Below are 23,075 nucleotides of genomic sequence, written 5' to 3' on the forward strand. Positions count from 1 at the left end.
GGTGGAACAATAATAATCGTTAAAAAATATAAAACGATGGACAATAATAAACGATGAACAATAATAAACGTTGACCAATAATAAACATTAAGCAATAATAAACGATGAACAATAATAAACGTGGAACAATAATAAGCATACAATTACGTTGAACAATAATAAACCTTGAACAATAATAAACGATGAACAATAATAAGCATACAATTACGTTGAACAATAATAAACGATGAACAATAATAAACGATGAACAATGCTAAAAGATGGACAATAATAAACGTTGAACAATAATAAACGTGGAACAATAATAAACGTTGAACAATAATAAAAGATGAATAATAATAAACGTTGAACAATAATAAACGTTGAACAATAATAAACGATGAACAATAATAAACGTTTAACAATAATAAAAGATGAATAATAATAAACGTTGAACTATAATAAACGATGAACAATAATAAAAGAAAAATAATAATAAACGTTGAACAATAATAAACGTTGAACAATAATAAGCATACAATTAGGTTGAACAATAATAAACGGTGAACAATAATTAATGTTGAACAATGATAAACGATGAACATAAATAAATGTTGAACAATAATAAAAGATGAACAATAATAAACGATGAACAATCATAAACGTTAAACAATAATAAACGTTAAACAATAATAAACGTTGAACAATAATAAATGTTAAAAATCAATAAACGTTGAACAATAATAAATGTTGAACAAGATTAAATGTTAAAAAATAAAAAACGTTGAACAATAATAAACGATGAACAATAATAAACATTAAACAATAATAAACGATGAACAATAATAAACGTGGAACAATAATAAGCATACAATTAGGTTAAACATAATAAACGTTGAACAATAATAAATGTTAAATAATAATAAACGTTAAAAAATAATAAATGTTAAAAAATAATAAACGTTGAACAATAATAAATGTTGAACAATAATAAATGTTAAACAATAATAAACGCTGAAGAATAATAAACGTTGAACAATAATAAACTTTAAACAATAATAAACGTGGAACAATAACAAACGTTGAATAATAATAAACGCTGAATAATAATACACGATGAATAATAATAAACGAGGAACACTACTAAACATTAAACAATAATAAACGATGAACAATAATAAACGTTGAACAATAATAAACGATGAACAATACTAAAAGATGAACAATAATAAACGTTGAACAATAATAAACGTTGAACAATAGTAAACGTTGAACAATAATGAACGATGAACAATAATAAAACATGAACAATAATAAATGTTGAACAATAATAAACGTTGAACAATAATAAACGATGAACAATAATAAAGGATGAAGAATAATAAAAGATGAACAATAATAAACGATGAACAATAATAAAAGTTGAACAATAATAAAAGATGAATAATAACAAACGTTTAACAATAATAAACGTGGAACAATAATAAACGTTGAACAATAATAAACGTTGAACAATAATAAAAGATGAATAGTAATAAACGTTGAACAATAATAAACGTTGAATAATAATAAACGATGAACAATAATAAACGTTTAAGAATAATAAAAGATGAATAATAATAAACGATGAACAATAATAAACGTTGAACAATAATAAACGTTGAACAATAATAAACGATGAACAATAATAAAAGTTGAACAATAATAAACTTGGAACAATGATAAACGATGAACAATAATAAATGATGAACACTAGTAAACGATGAACAATAATAAACGATCAATAATAATGAACGATGAACAATAGTAAACGATGAACAATAGTAAAAGATGAACAATAGTAAAAGATGAACAATAAAAAAGTTGAACAATAATAAACGATTAATAATAATAAACGTTGAACAATAATAAACGATGAACAATAATAAACGTTGAGCAATAATAAACGTTGAACAATAATAAAAGATAAATAATAATAAACGTTGAACAATAATAAACGATGAACAATAATAAACGATGAACAATAATAAACGATGAACAATAATAAACGTGGAACAATGATAAACGATGAACAATAATAAATGATGAACACTAGTAAACGATGAACAATAATAAACGATGAATAATAATGAACGATGAACAATAGTAAACGATGAACAATAGTAAAAGATGAACAATAAAAAAAGTTGAACAATAATAAACGATTAATAATAATAAACGTTGAACAATAATAAACGATGAACAATAATAAACGTTGAACAATAATAAACGTGGAACAATAATAATCGTTGAAAAATATAAAACGATGGACAATAAGAAACGATGAACAATAATAAACGTTGAACAATAATAAACATTAAGCAATAATAAACGATGAACAATAATAAACGTGGAACAATAATAAGCATACAATTACGTTGAACAATAATAAACCTTGGACAATAAAAAACGATGAACAATAATAAGCATACAATTACGTTGAACAATAATAAACGATGAACAATAATAAACGTTGAACAATAATAAACGTTGAACAATAATAAACGTGGAACAATGATAACGTTGAACGATAATAAAAGATGAATAATAATAAACGTTGAACAATAATAAACGTTGAACAATAATAAACGATGAACAATAATAAACGTTTAACAATAATAAAAGATGAATAATACTAAACGTTGAACTATAATAAACGATGAACAATAACAAAAGAAAAATAATAATAAACGTTGAACAATAATAAACGTTGAACAATAATAAGCATACAATTAGGTTGAACAATAATAAACGGTGAACAATAATTAATGTTGAACAATGATAAACGATGAACATAAATAAATGTTGAACAATAATATAAGATGAACAATAATAAACGATGAACAATCATAAACGTTAAACAATAATAAACGTTAAACAATAATAAACGTTGAACAATAATAAATGTTAAAAAATAAAAAACGTTGAACAATAATATACGTTGAACAATAATATACGTTGAACAATAATAAACATTGAACAATAATAAACGATGAACAATAATAAATGTTAAATAACAATAAACGTTAAAAAATAATAAACGTTGAACAATAATAAATGTTGAACAATAATAAATGTTAAACAATAATAAACGCTGAAGAATAATAAACGTTGAACAATAATAAACCTTAAACAATAATAAACGTGGAACAATAATAAACGTTGAATAATAATAAAAGATGAACAATAATATACGTTGAACAATAATAAACGCTGAATAATAATAAACAAGGAACAATACTAAACATTAAACAATAATAAACGATGAACAATAATAAACGATGAACAATAATAAACGATGAACAATAATAAATGATGAACACTAGTAAACGATGAACAATAATAAACGATGAATAATAATGAACGATGAACAATAGTAAACGATGAACAATAGTAAAAGATGAACAATAGAAAAAGTTGAACAATAATAAACGATGAACAATAATAAACGATGAACAATAATAAACGTCGAACAATAATAAACGATGAACAATAATAAACGTTGAACAATAATAAACGTGGAACAATAATAATCGTTGAAAAATATAAAACGATGGACAATAAGAAACGATGAACAATAATAAACGTTGAACAATAATAAACATTAAGCAATAATAAACGATGAACAATAATAAACGTGGAACAATAATAAGCATACAATTACGTTGAACAATAATAAACCTTGAACAATAAAAAACGATGAACAATAATAAGCATACAATTACGTTGAACAATAATAAACGATGAACAATAATAAACGTTGAACAATAATAAACGTTGAACAATAATAAACGTGGAACAATGATAACGTTGAACGATAATAAAAGATGAATAATAATAAACGTTGAACAATAATAAACGTTGAACAATAATAAACGATTAACAATAATAAAAGATGAATAATACTAAACGTTGAACTATAATAAACGATGAACAATAACAAAAGAAAAATAATAATAAACGTTGAACAATAATAAACGTTGAACAATAATAAGCATACAATTAGGTTGAACAATAATAAACGGTGAACAATAATTAATGTTGAACAATGATAAACGATGAACATAAATAAATGTTGAACAATAATATAAGATGAACAATAATAAACGATGAACAATCATAAACGTTAAACAATAATAAACGTTAAACAATAATAAACGTTGAACAATAATAAATGTTAAAAAAAAAAACGATGAACAATAATAAATGTTGAACAAGATTAAATGTTAAAAAATAAAAAAACGTTGAACAATAATAAACGATGAACAATAATAAACATTAAACAATAATAAACGATGAACAATAATAAACGATGAACAATAATAAGCATACAATTAAGTTAAACATAATAAACGTTGAACAATAATAAATGTTAAATAACAATAAACGTTAAAAAATAATAAACGTTGAACAATAATAAATTTTGAACAATAATAAATGTTAAACAATAATAAACGCTGAACAATAATAAACCTTAAACAATAATAAACGTGGAACAATAATAAACGTTGAATAATAATAAAAGATGAACAATAATATACGTTAAACAATAATAAACGCTGAATAATAATAAACGAGGAACAATACTAAACATTAAACAATAATAAACGATGAACAATAATAAACGATGAACAATACTAAAAGATGAACAATAATAAACGTTGAACAATAGAAAACGTTGAACAATAATAAACGTTGAACAATAATGAACGATGAACAATAATAAAACATGAACAATAATAAACGTTGAACAATAATAAACGCTGAACAATAATAAACGTTGAACAATAATAAAAGATGAACAATAATAAACGATGAACAATAATAAACGTTGAACAATAATAAAAGATGTATAATAACAAACGTTTAACAATAATAAACGTGGAACAATAATAAACGTTGAACAATAATAAACGTTGAACAATAATAAAAGATGAATAATAATAAACGTTGAACAATAATAAACGATGAACAATAATAAACGTTTAAGAATAATAAAAGATGAATAATAATAAACGTTGAACAATAATAAACGATGAACAATAATAAACGTTGAACAATAATAAACGTGGAACAATGATAAACGATGAACAGTAATAAATGATGAACACTAGTAAACGATGAACAATAATAAACGATGAACAATAGTAAACGATGAACAATAAAAAAAAGTTGAACAATAATAAACGATTAATAATAATAAACGTTGAACAATAATAAACGTAGAACAATAATAATCGTTGAAAAATATAAAACGATGGACAATAATAAACGATGAACAGTAATAAACGTTGAACAATAATAAACATTAAGCAATAATAAACGATGAACAATAATAAACGTGGAACAATAATAAGCATACAATTACGTTGAACAATAATAAACCTTGAACAATAATAAACGTTGAACAATAATCAGCATACAATTACGTTGAACAATAATAAACGATGAACAATACTAAAAGATGAACAATAATAAACGTTGAACAATAATAAACGTTGAACAATAATGAACGATGAACAATAATAAAACATGAACAATAATAAATGTTGAACAATAATAAACGTTGAACAATAATAAACGATGAACAATAATAAAAGATGAACAATAATAAACGATGAACAATAATAAACGTTGAACAATAATAAAAGATGAATAATAACAAACGTTTAACAATAATAAACGTGGAACAATAATAAACGTTGAACAATAATAAACGTGGAACAATAATAATCGTTGAAAAATATTAAACGATGGACAATAATAAACGTTGAACAATAATAAACGTTGAGCAATAATAAACGTTGAACAATAATATAAGATGAATAATAATAAACGTTGAACAATGATAAACGATGAACAATAATAAACGATGAACAATAATAAACGTGGAACAATGATAAACGATGAACAATAATAAATGATGAACACTAGTAAACGATGAACAATAATAAACGTTGAATAATAATAAACGATGAATAATAATAAACGATGAACAATAGTAACAGATGAACAATAATAAACGTTGAACAATAATAAACGTTAGACAATAATAAACAATGAACAATAATAAACGTTGAACAATAATAAACGTGGAACAATAATAATCGTTGAAAAATATTAAACGATGGACAATAATAAACGTTGAACAATAATAAACGTTGAACAATAATAAACATTAAGCAATAATAAACGATGAACAATAATACACGTTGAACAATAATAAGCATACAATTACGTTGAACAATAATAAACCTTGAACAATAATAAACGATGAGCAATAATAAACGTTGAACAATAATAAGCATACACTTACGTTGAACAATAATAAACCTTGAACAATAATAAACGATGAACAATAATAAGCATACAATTACGTTGAACAATAATAAACGATGAACAATAATAAACGTTGAACAATAATAAACCTTGAACAATAATAAACGTTGAACAATAATAAACCTTGAACAATAATAAACGTGTAACAATAATAAACGTGGAACAATAATAAACGTTGAACAATAATAAACGATGAACAATAATAAACGTTGAACAATAATGAACGTTGAACAATAATAAGCATACAATTACGTTGAACAATAATGAACGTTGAACAATAATAAGCATACAATTACGTTGAACAATAATAAACGTTGAACAATAATAAAAGATGAACAATAATAAACGTTGAACAATAATAAACGTTGAACAAAAAAAACGATGAACAATAAAAACGATGAACAATAATAAACGATGAACAATAATAAACATTAAACAATAATACACGATGAACGATAATAAGCATACAATTAGGTTGAACAATAATAAACGATGAACAATAATAAACGATGAACAATAATAAACGTTGAACAATAATAAACGTTGAACAATAATAAGCATACAATTAGGTTGAACAATAATAAACGATGAACAGTAATAAACGTTGAACAATAATAAACGTTGAACAACAATAAGTATACAATTACGTTGAACAATAATAAATGTTGAACAATAATAAACGATGAACAATAATAAACGTTGAACAATAATAAACGATGAACAATAATAAACGTTGAACAATAAAAAACGATGAATAATAATAAATGATGAACAATAATAAACATTAAACAATAATAAACATTAAACAATAGTAAACGATGAACAATAATAAACGTTAAAAAATAATAAACATTAAACAATAGTAAACGATGAACAATAATAAACATTAAACAATAGTAAACGATAAACAATAATAAACGTTGAACAATAATAAGCATACAATTACGAATTAATGAAGGGGGTAGAACAAACAACACTTTTAGATTTAAATAAAAGATTATCATGCACATCCCTGAGTTCGAAAAGACACGTTCGAAGGAGGGTGGAGTTTACATTGTCCGAAACGTTGTGAGAATGATACCCAAGAAGTCTGAATGGTCCAAGTGATACAACACACTTCAAGTTCTTTGATCTTAATGATTTAGTTGACCAGTGCAAGCACTAGGAACACATCGTCTGAGCATGCTCATCTAATATATGCTACAGAGTTATCACTAGATCAGATACCCTGGTAAAAAAAAAAATGAATGTGTTCAGTTCTGCTGAATCACCAAAAAATCAAATAATTATCAAACTTTAATAAAATTATTATTTCATTAAATAGATCATTCTTTACTCTGAATAATAAAAGAAAACAGTAGGTACTCCACACACACACACACACACACACACATATATAGTCTTTGAAGTTTTTAACCTTTAAAACTATACAAAAAATATTATTTATCATTCGTTAGAAAACCATCTAGTCAGTAAGTCATTTAATCACCTGCAATCACTGCATCGACTCGCTCTCGAATTTACTATAATACCAATAATTTATTTTTCAAGGGATCATCAGTTGTTTACCATGAAACACTGTTTCGGGGATTTAAAAACAAAACAGTATATTACATCATGGCTCCCCAGCAGTGTTGATCAAACACCACCACCCTTAATCTTAGGAAGAAGACATGTTACAAACATTTGATCAAATTTCCTATTCTTAATTGCAATTACTAACCTTTTCATACTATAAAAATGAATTTCTTACCTGTGCGATTCATCAATTTCCATATTTAAAATGGATACATTTTTTTATTTTTTAATTTATCAGTCTTTTATTTATAAGATTAGGATTAATCCATTTAACTACCTATTACCCCACTCTGATTAGTGTTTAGTATATTTACATTCTTATTTAAAATTAGATGTATAAATGTTAAAAATATTTTTACATATATACATTTTTTTTTCATATATATATATATATATATACTAATTGGTTTCATTTCAATGACCAAAGAAAATACTATTAGTCGACAATCATTTAAAAAATTTTTTATATCTGCAAATGCTTATAATTTTCCTTTCCCATGTTACACATGTATCACAACTTGTAAAGAAAAATATAGTCTTTGAATTAACAGACTGCTTATTAGAGATTATAATTTAATAATAATAAAAAATAAGCACACCATTTCAAAATATAAACTAAAAAATGTGAAAAAGAAGAAAGATGAGAAAAACAGCAAGTCAAGAACACACACAAAAGAAATTATATTAAAGATTACAATCAGAAAAAATCCTCCATGACACTCACCTCCAAAAAACATCGGGGCACAACGTGAGCCTATTTTCAAGCAGGTATTTTGGAATTATATATGCTCTGAAGTCGGAAACTTAATTTATTAAGCATTTAATTAAAGGCAGTTTAGATTATATTATGAGGGATATTCACCTTTAAAAATATATACTTTATATAAACTCAGAAATATATATATATATATATATATATATATATATATATATATATATATATATATACACACACACACACAAAATGGTTGGGTAAAAAACTGCAAATCAGTATTATTTCAAATCGAGATTATAAATAGCAAGTTGGGCAACCTTCGCTGTCTCCAATCTATTTCCACAATGAGACATTTTCTTGTTTTTTTCCCCTTAGCTTTCTATTCCGATTTAAACAATTTTTTTCTTTTCATCAACGTCTAGTTTTAAACGTTTTCTTTCTTTATTTCTTTTCTTTTTAATTTGACCCACAAGCGAAGGATAGTTTTTCGTAATTTTAAAACAGTTTTATTTTTGTAGTTTCATTTTTTATTCTGAATTTTTTAAAAGAAACACATAAAAATAATAAAACGAATGCCTTCCCACTCTCTGAAACTGATTGAAATTTAAATGTTGTAGTAATAGAATGATCGGCATATTTTTATGTAATTATTTTTTTTTAAATCTTTATTCATTAAAAAAAATCTTTATTATTTTTTTTTTAAATCTTTTAATATTATGAATGATGAAGGAGATGCGAGTTTAAATGTTATGCTTTTATTTCCGAAACTTATACATATTAGTAAGCAGTTTACTTACTGTAGAACAGCTACTTTTAGGTTTTTTAATAAACCAATAAAATATTTTATATGAATAAGGATCGAACGGGCAAATATTTGTCACTAAAATAAACATGCGAACAGCGAGTGACTTATTATCTGTCACCTCATTTTTTGCATCTTTCAGCTTCAGTTATGTAATTTTATCCCATCGGCAGACGTAGTAGAATTTAGATCAATGTGAAGATAACCTTTTCTTGTTTACTGTGGTATGGTTCTGTGCATTTCTAGGAGGTTCACCTTGCCAGGCTCAACCTTCTCCCTTTGAGAAAGGATTAGTTTATTGCTAATCGTCTGAGGACACCTTACAAGGCATGTCGACAGGTCTGCCAAGGCATTTTTTGCAGACATAGTAGTCTGAATGATCCAAGTGATACAACACACTTCAAGTTTTTTATGATTAGAATGTTCTTCCTCTAGGGCAGTGACTCTTCAATCTCACTTTCTGACCCTTGTGTCACATCATTCCACCGTGGGTAGGAAATAAATATTATATGATGCAACCTGTAATTTAATGAGCAGTGATAAGTAATAATAAATTAATAATTGAAAAAAATATAGATAAATAAATGTGACTAAAATCATTTGTATTAGGGAAATTCAAAGAAAACAAATCATGAATACATTTTTTTAAGTTATTTAATTTAGAATTTATCCACGCACTGCTACAGAAAATAGAATCTATTTTTGCATGCTGTTTTGACACAAGAACAAATTACATTTTTAACCGACTCTCAGACTAGGATAAAAATGGAAATTGTGTTCTGTTTGGTCTCAGGGGGTCATCATTCCAGGTATTATGGTATAAAACGATTTATAGTGTTTATGTACCATAAAGCAAACAATCCGAATTATTCAATAGTTTGTTGCTGGCCGCCTGAAACTTCCCTACCAGGTTCAATCTACGTTGTTTTCTTAGGTAATTTGTCATGAGTGATCTTGCAATATTCAGAAATGGCCATACTCCACATTAACCTTGACTTTGTGTTAAATCAAGTGGAGGCAGGTAAATCAACAAATTACATTTTGGATCAGAATGTAATCTCTGTTTTGTTCCGTTCACGGGATACAGTCCACCTAGGCATTACCATTCTACCGGAATAGGAGGAATAGATTTATGGCCTGTAACCGGAGACATCTTCACTAAAGAATGGTAATGGTTCTGATAAGCCAATTTTGATAGATAATTTCTTACCGACCATGAGTGCTCTTGTGGCGTTCAGAAATGGTCACACCACAACGCCAAGCAAGATCTTGTATCACATCCAGTCCTCCTGGTTAGACAAGTAAATTAATAAAATAGATTTTTATAAATATAATACATAAATGTAGTGAAGCTTCTTTTGAAGCATGAAAACTTATAGTTTATCCCCATTTTTTGTCGTGCAAATATAAAAATATACACAACAATAAAAGGTACATGGAAACAAAGTCTTTCAAAAACAAAAAAAGTACAAGAGCGTCGATTGCAATAAATTGATGTGCTGATAGGCATCTTCTGCCTCGAATAGTTTGTGATTTTTGTTTTATTGCCAGAATTTTGAGATTTAGTAATACACAGTCTTTTTTTTAATTCTTTTTTTTATACCTTCCACAGGTGACTTATATAATTTAGTGTTTAGATAATGTAGATAATAGAAATTTAAAGTAATAGTTTAGGAAATGTAGATAACGATATCCTAAAGATGCGTCAGGATAAAGAAGACGAAATAATTTTGAAAAAATGCGAGTAATTTACCTATATTGTTTGAATATTAAAGTTGAAAAAAAAATAACATACAAGATTCTGAAAATGTAGGTCGATTACATCCAGCTTTTGCTCGCTAAGGTATTAGAGATAGAACTTATGTTAATAGAAATAATAAAGAATCAGCTATTTCATGTGAGGACTTTTTTTTTTAGTAAAACTAAAGATATATTATAGTTAATTAAATTTATGAGTTTTTCAATTATATTAGAAAACTGGTTAATCAAACAACAAAAAAAAAGGTTTTAAAGGAAATAGCATCGAAAACATTACTACAACCGGATACCGTATATGTAGGAAAGACTATTTCATTGAATAGTACGATTATATTCTGGATATAATTGACACTAAATTATATAAGTCATATGTGGAAGGTATAAAAAAGAAACCTAGAAATGTTTGTGTAGTTTTGTATGAAAATAAAGGGTTTGATGATATAAATTTACCTAAAATATTAAATAACCAAATAACCATAAAATTTCTACCAAATGAGCTACAGACAGAAGATCAAAAACCAATAGTTACATATAAACTAGAGCCAACCATACGTAACAAGGTTTTCAATTATAAAAAAAAAACTATAGAACATATAAATATAAATTAATGTAATTCCTATCTTTTTTGTAATAATGAGATAAAACATATAACTACAGAAAACCTTAAGATAGTAAAGAATTCTAAATTAAGAAAACTTCTCAGTAAATGTCCCAATTATAGAGAATCTAAATGCCTAAATTACACTATATGCGTTAAAGAAGTAACTAAAGCACTAGAAGGTTTTATTATGTCTATGGTAAATAAATATAAATTAGCACAGTCTACGTTTGATGCATGGAAAAATAATATACTTGAATGCGTAAATGAAAAGGTTAAACATATAAAAAAATTTAAAGCCCCTAAAAAAACTAATCCTCTTCTTAAAAATTCAGAAATTTTGTAGGAACTTAAAATACTTCAAGATAAGTTTGTAATAGTTTCTATTGATAAAGCGGCAAACAATATAGCTTTTATATGTAAAAAATGTTATATACAACGTTTATTGATAGAAGTAGGAATTATAGGTAAAGTTTCAGATACCTATAAAGTAAGTAATATTAATTTAGAGAGCATTAGTCTGAATAATAGTATTATTAGTGAAAAAGAAGGATTAAAGTTAGAAGAAAAAACCCCAAAAAACTTCCATGTATGTATTGTATACCTAAAATGCACAAAAATCCAGTTAGCGCTAGGTTTATTGTAGGTTCAAAGACGTACATTACTAAACCTTTAAGTAAAGCTATATCTAAAATATTTAAATTAATTATAAATCAAATAATATTTTCTACCAGAAAAGAAAATTCTATAGTAATATAAATCTATTTTGGGTCGTAAATAATTCACAACCAATAAAGGAAAAATTAGATAAAATAAACTCCAGAATAAAAGCACAATCTATAGCGACTTATGATTTTAGTACGCTATATACTAAAATTCTACATGAAAAACTTATAAAAGAATTAAACAATACTGTAGATGTAGCTTTTGAAAGTGGCAATGGTAAATATATAGATTTTTCAAACTCTAAAGCTTTCTGGTGTGAAAATAAAAACAGCAAAAATAGTGTTTCTAAAAGTATTTAAAATACTTATAAATCATCTTATTAAAGAATGTTATTTTCAAATAGGAAATAAAATATTACTCCAAACGATAGGTATCCAAATAGGATTGGATCCTGCACCATTTTGGGCAAATTTGTATTTATATAGACTCAAGTATATATTCGTTGGATTTTTGGAAAACGAATTATTTTCCAAAATTACTAAACCAACATTCTATACACGCTACGTTGATGACACTTTTGCATGCTTTCCCTCACGTAGTGAAGCTGAACAGTGTCTTCGTCTTCTTTGTAACTTGCATCCATCCTTACAATTTACTATGGAGGTCGAGGATTGTGGCTCTCTTCCATTCCTCGATGTTCACGTTTCCAAAGTTGGTTCTACGTTTGAGACCTCTGTATACAGAAAACCTACATTTACAGGGCTCTATCTTAATTGGTTTTCCTTTGCCCCTCAGTCTAGAAAAATAAACCTCATTAGCGCTCTTACACATCGTGCACTCATGATTTGTTCACCAAACCGTCTTCATGCGGAACTTGGTGAAATCACAAATATTTTTCTCAGCAATCCATAAATATAATAAAAACTACTATTGAACGTAAAATTGCTACATTTAATAGTGTTAAACGTATTGGTCCATCACGTTGTCCTATTTATTTAAAATTACCATGGTTAGGTCCTGTTGGCCGTCATATTGTTGAAAGGATTTCTTCTGCTACTCAACGTTGTTTTCCAGCTACTATGCTTAGAGTAGTTTACACAACTCGAACCTTTTTCTCTTCTTTTCGTAAAGATGTTTTGCCAACCATTCAAAAGAATTCTGTTGTTTATAAATTTGTTTGTCAGTGTGGAGCTGACTACGTTGGCAAGACATCCCAAAGATTGGAAATGAGAATATCCCAACACATCCCTCGGGATATTCGATTACACCAGGTTTCGAGAACACCCGGGCACTCCCAAGCTCATGAGTCCGCCATCGGTAATCACCTGATTAGTATAAATAGGTGTTCTGACCAATATTCCGATGGTTGGTTTTCTGTTTTATACAGTGCTAGGTCGAACTATCATCTCAATATAATTGAGGCGTTAGTCATTAATAACTCTCGACCTAGCCTGTGTAGACAAAAGATTTTGAAACATCAGTTGGAAATATTTATTGATTTAAAACCACCTGAACAGTGAGAATTATATATATATATTTTTTTTTTCTCTCACTGGTTTTCCAACTAAACCAATTTCCCTCTTTCCTCATTCGATTCTTAGTTTTTAATTTATCATTCTGACGTTTCCTCTTAGAGGGTCAGACGATAAAGCCTTAAGGAAATTTTAACAATTCCACTTGCCCGTTTTTTTGTTTCTTTGATCTTTTTGATTTAAATTAAATTATGTTTCCTCTGAAATTTCTCCTTCCATTTTGCTGTACCAAGAATTTATATATATATATATATATATATATATATATATATATATATATAAAATGTCATCACAAATAAAAAATGATATATCTAAAACATAATTTTCATGGGTGTAGGAGATTTATAGATGATCTTATATGTGTAAACGACAATGATGAATTCGAAAAAGATAAACATCTTATATATTCAAAGGACTTAGAATTGAATTGTGAACATAGAGGACAACAGGCTACATTTCTGGATTTAGATATAAAAATTGAGGATGAGATTTTTCTTTATAAAATATTCGATAAAAGAAACTCTTTCCACTTCGTATGCCGCATAAAGATAGTACCTGCCCTGTTTGTATGTTTTATGGGACCATTATGTTAGAGTTTTTGAGAATCGCTCACGTTACTTTAAAATTAATAGATTTTATACCACCAGTTTCTAGCTTAGTTATAAGGATGATAAAACAAGGTGGTGATAAAACTAAAATATTTAAACAGTTAAATAAAGCATTTGTTCGTTATCGTGATGCTTTTGAATCGTATAAAATTTACCAGAATATATTAATGAAGGAAATCCAAAACTATATTAGTAATGTATAAAATGTATAATATATAAAAAAAAATGTATATATTTATAAATATTTTTAACCTTTATATATTTTTAATTTTCATTAAACAAGAATGTAAATATATAAAGTGCTAATCATAGTAGGGGGTGATAAGTAGTCAAATGGATTAATCCTAATCTTATAAATGCAACATTGGTAAATTAAAAAATATATCCATTTTGAATTTGGAAACAGATGAATCTCACAGGTAAGGAATTCATTTTTATGACATGAATAGGTTAGCCAAATTAAGAATAGGAAACTAGATCTAATATCTGTAACATGTCTTCTTTTAAGGATACGGGATCAACACTGCTGGAGAGTCATGATTTTATATACTGTTTTGTTTTTAAATCCCCGAAACAGTGTTCCATGGTAAACAACTGATAATCCCTTAAATTACCATTAGTACTATAGTGAATTCGAGAGAGCAACTTGATGCAGTGGTTTCAGGTTATTAAATGACTTACTGAATAAATAGTTTTCTAACGAATGGTAAAAAATAAAAATTAAATAGTTTTTTTTGTATAGTTTTAAAGGTTAAAAAACTTTATATATATATATATATATATATATATATATATATATATATATATATATATATATATATATATATATAGTGTACCTATTTCTCCAATATTTCACTGAATAAAATATTTCAATTATTTAGTAAACTATAAAATAATGAATATATGCAATGCTATTTTTCACTCAGAAGAGACAATGAATACCACTTGTATGGTTGCCTACACAGGAAGTCTATAAGCAAGCAAAGTAGTTAAATTGATATATGCATATATCCTGATCTAACGTTCTTTCTTTAAATCCAATGGAAAAGTTCAGGATAAATAGAAACTGCTGGAATAAATTGAGAAAATCTGCCTTTACACCCAGGCTAGTTCTATACACAATGCTTAAGAGTACAGTCTATTCTTCTATTTATACTGGAGAGCTTATATATGTATTCATAGCTTTTCCAAGAGTATTAGTGAAAGTAATGCAGTTGGCCTGACGTAACTCTTTCCTGGCATGCGGAGTTCACAATAGCAAAATATTCAACAATATTATTGTCCTCACATGAAAGCGCCAGGACACAATATGTTTTTTACTACTTTTGGCTGTCTAATCTCACTTTGCAAAGACATTATTGTCTGTCTCTTATATTTCTATTGGTTTGGATGTTTTAAATTTTAATCTTGATTTTTCTCGTCATTTACTCTATATTTGCTAATGAAACCTGTATAAAATCTGTTCCTTATTTCATTCTAAACACTTTTCCTGATTAGAGAATTTTTAAATTTTGTATTTCACGAAATTTATTTAAAAGGTTTTGTTTTGAAAATGTATAATGGTTTATTTTTAAGACATTACCTGTAATGAGATGGTTGCATAGTGGGGCGGGTATACTTCCATCGGGCAACATCGATACACGGGTCCTGCTAGTAAATACGAAATCTGCATTAATCAAAATATCATATTTAAGCGTATTTTACGATCAGACAATGCCGGGTTGCTTGATATGTATAGTAATAATAAAATTAAAGCTTAATTTAAGATTTTAATGGATAGTGTCATCAGATTATAGCTCTCAACCATAACATATCGCTTAAAGTCTTTATAATATTTATTATATTCTTACTACTATAATTGCTCTTCTCTTGATTTACTATTGAGCACTATTGCATTGATTAAAAACTGTTTACCAATTTAAATGATTACAAGATTTGGTAAACTGGACAATCCATTTATTATATTACGAGTAAAACAAATCGTTTGTTTTCCTAAGTTTTCTCTCTAGTATATTTTAATCACACAAAATACATGCTAAAATATTCCACAGTTTAAAGAATTAATTATGTTTGGAAAAACTTTCATTTTAATTGTTCTAATTAGCTTTAACTTTTAATTAATTCAAATCATTCATCATATACTAGGTTTATACCTATTACTCTTACCGAATCCCACTATATTTTGTTAGACCACACTCCATTCTTATTTTATGGGGTATCTATTACTTTTGTGTCTCTCTCTCTCTCTCAACAGTGTACAATAATAATAAAAAAAATAAAACGATTAGACTAGGCCATTATAAACAAAAGGGATTATCAACACAAATAGTAATACTATTGAACTAGTAGCTGTATATGGAAAGCGAAATAGTAAAATACAGCGCTCAGAAAGAACTACTTTGGATGTTGTCCTTTTATATTTACCTGGCTTTGTAAACTCACTTTATTCTGATTTAAACAATATAACCCAAGCTCAATGGGTAACACAACAGGTTACATTTTTCTACTTTTCTAATATATATATATATGTGTGTGTGTGTGTGTTTTGGGGCGGTATATGTATATATATATGTGGGTGTATGTGTGTGTGTGTGTGCTTATGTATATATGTATATGTGTATGTGTATATATATATATATATATATATATATATATATATATATATATATATATATTCTCTTCATTGTCGACTGGTAAATAAAAACATAAATTGCCGTTTTTTCTGCTGTGTTCTTTTCATCACTCTTGTAGTTTGGATTGTTATGTAAAAGTGAATAATTTGTCACTTCTAACAATATTTAGATGAAAGAGAGGTCAAGATCAAACCTAATTTATGATGGGTTAAAACCCACAGTTGAAATGGATGGTGCTTTGCTTGATGTGTTTTTTCTACCAGCTCATCAAAAAAAAAAAAAAAAAAAAAAAAAAGGGAATGGGATATTTTGGACTTGCCAATTCTGTGAGGGAATTTATGGCATCATATATTTTCTACCTAATTATTATTCAAGAGTATAAGTATGGATTTTTGATACACCATATTTAGTCACTCTTTGTACATGTAAAAGTCTTTCTCCCTCTCATATATATATATATATATATATATATATATATATATATATATATATATGATTGTACTGCTGTGATTTCCTTTATGTCAATCCAATGAAACTGAGGTATTTATAAAATAGTGGTCAATAACAGAAAATAAATAAAAGTAAAGCTGTATTATTGTACAATGTTTTTTATTTATACCAAAATTATTGGTTACGGATGTGCATACATGTTTCAAATGTGATTTCTCTCAAAAGAAATCATGCATCCACATATGTAACCAATGTGTATGTGCATAAATAAAGAAAATTATTGTTTTGTTTAGTTGTTGGGATTTATAGTATTTCAACTTACATTGAGTTATTTTATACATGAGCTATACGTATATGTGTTTGGTTTGTAGATTAATTTGTTTCGTAGGCGCATATTTTGTAAATACATAGTTTGTAAACGGTAGATTCTATTGAACAACAAGAATGCCAGGTATTTGCATTCTGAATCAGAATGAATAACAAATAAGGGGTGACTCCACATTACCTAAGGCTCTTAAATTTATCTAATAAAGTGGAAAATTGAAACATTGAATAAGTATAAAGTACACCCTCACTTATTCACGGTGTGCCATTTGCAGCCCTGTATATTCGTGAGTAAGGCTCTTAACCCTATTACCCTCTATACCGGTACACTGTGCTAGCATCATAACACTATACAAACGAATGCTTCATAAACAATGTTGCCAATTTAGTAGTTTTTCGGCTAGATCTGGAAATTTTGTTTTGAACATAGTGGGTAAAATTGTACTGTATTATTATTACATGAATTGTGCATACTGTATTTATCTTTAAATTTGTTCCACTTTCTGCCAATTCTAATACATATTTTGTACACATAGAAAATGATTTTACGGTACAGTAAAATAGCATTGGTAACTATGCTATACAGTGTTACTGTCTTCCTGTAATTACGTTTATTTTTTATTAAAATATTGTTGTAGTGTTACAGGGAAGGGCTGTCCCCTTTCTATGTAAATAAGAAGAATATTAGATAAGTGAAAATGAGATTAGGATAAGCCTAGAATCGAACCCTGTAGGCAAAGTTAAGAAATGGAATGTTAGAAATTAAGTCTATTGTTAATTCTTTTAGAAATCTGAATATTAAATGTCAGTAAAAGAATGAACAATGCAAATTAAATTATATTGTTTAAAAATAGGTTAGTTTAGAATTGAGGATTCTTTTGTTTGTCAAAAGTGTGTTTTGGACAAACATGTAAAGCCACGTGAAATTGGTCACGTTTGAAAAACACATTTATGACGTCATAGACAAAGGATATTTCTCAATATTATGGGTTCGGATTTTAGTCAGTGAGCACGAGTCAGTCAGAGAGAGTTAATCAGCCAAGAGTTGACCTAGTTAGAGGAGAGTCCCCTTAGAGGCGAAGGGTAGAAGATTAACCATGTAGATACAAGTGGATTTCTGACGTCATTCGACCGGCCGATCAGATGAATAAAGCAATCATCATTGTGTTTTGTAACTGTTGTCTTATGGCGAAAAAGGTAATGTGTTTATCGATTATAATAAACATTGTAAACCCTTGCAAGTTATGTGCCCATCTCCTCCATCACAAGTAATGTCTATAAATGCCTCCTCCCCTCTGATATGTGTTAAAAGAACTATAATATATATGTCTTCTCTCCCTCATCATCACTATCGTTATGTCTGTACATGAGTCTCGTTATATATGTGCCACAATATGAACTCCGCGTAATTCTTTAAATATGGAATCCCTGCTACACAACAGCAGTACAAAATTAAAATATGCTTATATTATTATAACATAAGTGAAATACATAACTGCATGCAATATTACCACATTATTACTGTAAAAGTGTCGTTAGAAAATATGTAAGAAGCATTTAGTACCGTATATAATTTCATATATAGACGTTTTAAAAATTGCATTTAATATTCGCGTTTTTTCACTATTCAATACAGGCAAAGAACGTAACCCTCGTGAATAAGTCGGGGATACTATAACAGAATTCTTATATCGCTGCCACTCTTCATTAGCATCATGCTGCGCCATCAGCTTCTTCAGAATGTATCATACACATGCATATATATATATATATATATATATATATATATATATATATATATATATATATATATATATTAGAATAATACCAGTCCTAGAACAGATTGGGGTTAGGTTTGCCCTACTTTTATGCCCTCTTGTGAAGATTAAAATCAACATATAATGTGAATGAACCTTGTGTCAAAATCCATTATCCACTCCCATCAATATACAGGAAAACCAATTTAAAAAAAAATTAAATATCACACCTTCTCTTCACAAAATATTCGGAAACAAATGTATACGTAATATGCATAAAAAGTAAAAATCTATTCCATTTTATAACAGCTTGGGTGATTCTTTAGTTGTTACAACAGTGCTTTTGGAAATAACTTCAATAATCCACTAAATAAGAAATGATTGTATGTAGATCTGTTCACATTCACTTAAGATATGTCCATCTTATCTGCACATCTATTGGTAACGTTATTTCAGACAGCTGTATAAGAATCAAATATGTTTCAATATTTTAATACGGCTGGCTTATCTGAGAGGTGCTGCTCAAAACATTCTTTCTTCCTATAATAAAGTACAAAATCGACTTCCTAGACAAATGAGCGAAAATCGATTTCTGTTCTCTAGTCTACTTTCTGATGGAAAAAACGTTGCTAAGATTTTGCTCCTTTGGCATTGTGCCCATAAAAGGAGCTCGACTGAGCTCCACTTTCCGATTCTTCCATGTAAAACATTTACAATTCCATTTTCTATCAAAACTAAAAAAATTTTTCCGTCTTCTTCGGTGTACTTAAAGTCAGTTAAAATTACCATCAACAGATTTCCTTTTAAAGAACTATCCATCTGTTGAACATATTTTTAGGAGGATGTTACTCTACAGACGACAACATAGTCGTCTTAAATTTAAATGTCAACAAATACTTGTCATAAACCGTCCACATGAGGAAACAAAATTTATTCCAAGCATTTTCAATCGTCACATGATATTCTTCATGATACACCTAACAATCTATCCATCTCTTTAACCTTTATCCCTGGGTATTTTTTTACCTTAATACGCCGTGAATCATTAACAAAAAAGAGTAACAGATGAAAATCATTATATACTATTAAAACTCTTAGAATGCTTTTCTTGATCTTGTTATTATCTTGTGACCGTGCACACTTCACACATGTGTGCATATTTGCAATGGTGGGAGGAAAAACAGATTATGATAAGAGAAGTGGTGAGAGGAAGTGAATGATGTAAATGATTAAAAGAGAAAGAAATAAAAAGAAGAGAGAGGATGCAGGAGAAGAGAGAAAGAATATATTATGACATAACAAAGTATTCTGAAATCCTTTAAACTTCTAAATGTATGTTCTGTTTATTGATGATTATTTATCTGCTTTTCATTTTTTTATCGATTTATCTGTTGTACAATGTACAAATATCTAGTGCTATGTTTTTTGTGGCAATCTCTCCAGACAAGGCATGAAATCACTTGATGTAAGGAGCTAAAAATATTATGTTGAAATCAAGAACTAGTCAACAATAAGTGTTTTATACATAGATTTTGACCCAGAAAACAGCAATTATTCTCTCTTTGTCAGAAACATCGCTCATGGAATATAAGAACTAAAGGATAAAATAAGGAAAGTGAAAGTTACGAGTTTTCTGAAAGTAAACATTTGAAATGTAAGCATGGCAGATCAATAAAAATACTATTTCAATGAGATTAAATCTCATGGAGAACTGATGCAAAGTTTAAGCTTTATTCTAAGCATTCATCGCAAGAACAATTCACAAAAAAATAACAATATCATAATCAATAAATTCCCCCACTATCTATTGTTGCCTAAACCTAAACATGAATTCCATGAACAAAGCTTCCTACCTAGAACTGCCTGTGGAACTCTGTTCCGCTTTCGGATATTCAAAATCAATCTATAATGCTACTACTAAACTTTATGTTTAGAATCCTTATTGTAAATTTGATCTAAACCCATTGAATTTTTTCAATTCTTAAAAATGTCTAAAATTTAAGATTTAAGCTTCAGGAGCCTTAAGAGGAAAGTAAAATTCAGGGAATGTTGCTTTATTAGTGTCTAATAATTATGGATCAGACTTCATGCAAATCTGAAATGTTTGAACTTTCAAATGGAAGGTTATGACCATATAACCATATATGAGCTTTCAAAGATTTTTAAAATACTTAAAGGAACTGACATTTTGAGAATATTCATTTGTTTAATACCTAATGTTAAAACTTCACAAGAATCGGAAATATTTGAATTTTAACGAAGCATTTTCGCTCCTCTATGTCCTCTTTACATAAATCTGAAGTAAATATAGCCCAGATTATTCACCCTTTCCTCTAGCAGCTCTGTTTTAAAATTATGATAAATACTTTTTTTAGGAGTGAATTTTATGCATAGAATTGCATTAAGATGTACAAATATCTAACTCACTCTATTTCGGATTGAGCACTGTTATATAAACACTGTAAATATTCTCCAGCTATTTTATCCTATGGATAAAACCTTACCTGAATTTTTTTATATAATTAGATAGAAGCATGCTCGATTACAAATTAAAACCCGAAATGCATTCGGTATTTCAATTTCAAATTTTGCTATGTTATTTTAGACATAAAATCAACAAGATTTAAATAAATAAATAGATTTTGTTTTTATGTTATTTTTTGTTAAAAGGAGAAATGCGATTTAAAAAAATCTGTCAAAATAATTTTCTTGTCTCTTTTTTATTTTCTTCACAAATCACTTGAGTTGTTTTTTCTTCGCTTTCTTCATATAAATTTATCTGAAATTGTCGGAAACACCACAAGGTCAAGATATATTTTATTTTGCGGTTTAATCAATTCGAAAACCTGAGACGTGATAGAAAGTAAATAGATTTACACTTCAATAGGCAAGTTGAACAATATTTAACGAGAAATTGCTTCATAAAAACAGCCATGAACCAATGTAGATTGCTCTTCTCACTAAGAATGTTGAAAAAAAAATGATGCCAACCATTCTGATAAAAACGTATATGAATGTATAGGACGAACATCACTGTACTCGTCTCTCTCTCTCTCTCTCTCTCTCTCTCTCTCTCTCTATATATATATATATATATATATATATATATATATATATATATATATATATATATATATATATGTGTGTGCGCGCGCGTGCCAATTAAGTTACACAAAGTTTCCACGTTTCATCCTCCTTAGGATTCATCAGGCTATTGCCTGGAAACGATGTTACCGCGTGTTTTATATATTCTCGTGATGCTAGGTTTGCTAATTAGCCAATTACCTTCTTTATTAT

At 27.5% G+C, this 23,075-nt stretch overlaps 1 protein-coding gene across 1 annotated transcript in view; it reads left to right on the forward strand.

Annotated features, from left to right (window-relative positions):
* LOC145287850 (coiled-coil domain-containing protein 39-like) overlaps positions 1-23,075 on the forward strand; it is a 2,493,216-nt gene that overhangs the window by 2,023,802 nt on the left and 446,339 nt on the right. The gene's annotated exons all lie outside the window — the stretch shown is intronic.

The sequence above is a fragment of the Euprymna scolopes genome, chromosome 11, assembly GCF_053919585.1.
Source record: "Euprymna scolopes isolate OS-2025 chromosome 11, ASM5391958v1, whole genome shotgun sequence".
Taxonomy (NCBI): domain Eukaryota; kingdom Metazoa; phylum Mollusca; class Cephalopoda; order Sepiida; family Sepiolidae; genus Euprymna; species Euprymna scolopes.